A 3016-nucleotide genomic window follows, 5' to 3' on the forward strand; every position below is an offset into this window, starting at 1 on the left:
ACTGGTCTCAAACATCAGACACCTTTTACTATCCTTCCTTCCCACTTCACGAGTTCAAATCCCGCGGGCGTCGATTTTTTGCTTTCCACCCATCCGGGGATTAATAAAATGCGAACCAGTCTTTCTTACCTTTTGTCGATTCAGTCAACTTTTTGTATGTGTGTGTGTGTGTTAATGTTCTTATCTTATAAACCATTGTTTAAATATTAAATCGTGGTTGATTTCTTGAAATTTCATCATAGAAACAATGCTTTCTTCTATTATTGTGTTTTTTTTTGTTTGTTTTTTTAATTGTGTGTGAATTGGAAAACCATGATTCTTCCTCTCTACTGCAGTAATTTATTAGCATCTTCGCAAGTTGAAGCAGATAAATTTCTTAAAACATTGAGTTCGTCGTCCATTTCCCCACCAATTAATTATTTATTCCTATGTTTACTTAAACACCCGAAAGCTTTGTTGCTTTATATTTTGTTTCTTGCTTTTTTTTTGTTTGCTTTTTGCCTCTTCTTCGGGTGTCAGAAATATAAAGGTTTACTGAAAGACAGGATCGAAAGACGGTGGAAGTGGATGAATCAAGTGATCGGTAACTAGTACTGCAGATAATGACGGTGGTGGTGGTGGTGTTGACGGTAGCGATAGCGGCGATGTTGGTAGTGGTGAGAGTGGTGGTGGTGGTGTGGGGGAAGAGGGTGATAATGGAGAGGGGGGATGATGGTCGCGTTCGTGATGGTGTCATTATCGTTGTTGCTGCTGGTGGTGGCGGCGGCGGCGGTCTTATTGGTAGTGGGAGTGGTGGTAATAGTGGTGGTGGTGGTGATGATGATGATGGCTATATTGATAGTGGTAGTGATGATTAGTGGTCTTGGTGATATTGGTTATTATTGTTGGTAGTGGAGTAATCGGTAGCGGCGGCGCTGGTGATGGTGTTGAGTGAAGTAAGATTGAGTGTGAGTGTAGGTGTGAGCTTACTTTAACTGGATACCGGACAGAGCATAATAAGAAGACGGCACGCTAGTTGTGTGTGTGTATGTATGTGATTTCCATCTTCTTCTTCTTCTTCTTCCTCCTCTTCTAAGCAAGATGCAGAGATGAGGATATTGTGAAATGTAGCAATACATAGCAAGAACAAACAAAAAGAAAAAACAATAACAAGGAACGTTCTTGGTTGGCTTTGCTATATCTTCTTCTTCTTCGCACCGTTGTCTATCAAATGGAATGGTAGTTGCCAATCTAAACATCTATGTGGATCCTAAATTGGGGTCTTTTCTGTCCCCTCTTGGTTGTGGATTTACTTAGAATTCTCGATAAGATGAGGGTAAGTGTGAAAATATTAAAATAATTGTTGTTATTATTGTGAATGTTTCAAGAAATATGTGTCAGACATGCTTACTACTTGTATATTAACAGGTCCTTAAAATCGAACTGTTTAAAGGTGATAAACTAATAGAATGGATCGATCGACTGGTCTCAAATATCAGACACCTTTTACTATACTTCCTTCCCACTTCACGAGTTCAAATCCCGCGGGGTTTTAATTTGGTGTTTTCTCTCCAGGAATTAAGATTTAAGAAACTAGTTACTTATTGGTGTTCATTTAGTCAATTACAACACACATGTCATTATTTTTAATTGATTCTATTATTATTATTATTATTATTTATAATTTTATTATTATTATTATTTATAATTTTATTATTATTATTATTTTATTATTATTATTATTTTTATTGTCAAGTCGCCGAAGACTGAGCATTTTGATTAACTTGAGAAAAATCTATTAATTTCTCTCGTCAATGTTTTCATCTATGTGTTCTTGGGTATGACATTATTATTTGTTATATTCACCGAAAACTGTGTCGTGGGATTGACTTACTGATATTTACATTGAAACGCATACCACCACCACTACCACCACCGAAAACTATATCTTTGGATTGACTTTATGTAATAATGTAATGTCTAATTTTCAAACCGAATTTCAACAATAGTTAACTAACAGATATCATTCAATACCGTGTTATCAAACCGAATACTGGGTGTCCGAAATTACTTCTTCCTGACTAATACCTAACTGGACCTACCGTCCGGCTATACTTTTCTACAGAAGTTTAGAACCCCATACCTGAAAGACATTATTGGGCAAGAGTGTGTGTGTATTACACACACACACACACAGCATATATGATAAATAATGCAGGTAAGAGTAGTCAACAGTCCCGGGGCTAACATCTGGTAAGAATAAAAAATTAGTTGAGGATTCTTAGGTAGACCTGGCTTACAGTTCAAAGTTTAAGTCCTACCAAACGTACAGGACAGAAAGAAAAGTGTTTCTAACAAGTATACACACACACACAAATACACGTATACATGTATATATATATGTACTTAAAAGTGCGTGTGTGTATACACACATACAGACACATGTATATGTAGCTTTATATATATATATACACACACATATAAATATATATGTGTGTATATATGTATATATATATTTGTTTGTTTATATATAATTTAGTTACAAGGATTCTTAAGAATCTAGGCACATACACTTGTAGGATGCCAGTAATGGCTAGGTACAATGATATAGAACTCGCATTGAAATAAACAACATTGATACATCAAGTATTGGCCGGATACCATAGATCCGACTTTGGGATGTATCCTTATATTTATGTGTGTACAGTTTGTTATATGTATAAATATGTATATACACATATACCTTCATACGTATATGAACATATATATGCACATATCTCTAGACGTTTTATATATATATATATATATATATATATATACACACACACACACACATATAAACGCATATACACACACATGCACACATGTATATATAAACGCATATATATATATATACATATATAAACATACACACATACATACATATATAAATGCATATATATATAGATAGATAGATAGATACATATATATATATGTGTGTGTGTGTGTATATATATATATAGATACATACATATATATATATATATATATATATATA

General features: G+C 34.1%; 1 protein-coding gene across 2 annotated transcripts in view; it reads left to right on the top strand.

Annotated features, from left to right (window-relative positions):
* The first annotated feature begins 842 nt into the window (after positions 1-842).
* Positions 843-3016, top strand: part of LOC106872443 (kinesin-like protein KIF26B) — a 550311-nt gene continuing 548137 nt past the window's right edge. For both annotated transcript variants that reach the window (XM_052973789.1, XM_052973790.1), the window contains exon 1: positions 843-1315. The gene's annotated coding sequence lies outside the window, so the exon portion shown is untranslated. The remainder of the gene's footprint in view (positions 1316-3016) is intronic.

This window comes from Octopus bimaculoides, chromosome 16, assembly GCF_001194135.2.
Source record: "Octopus bimaculoides isolate UCB-OBI-ISO-001 chromosome 16, ASM119413v2, whole genome shotgun sequence".
In the NCBI taxonomy this organism is placed as follows: Eukaryota; Metazoa; Mollusca; class Cephalopoda; order Octopoda; family Octopodidae; genus Octopus; species Octopus bimaculoides.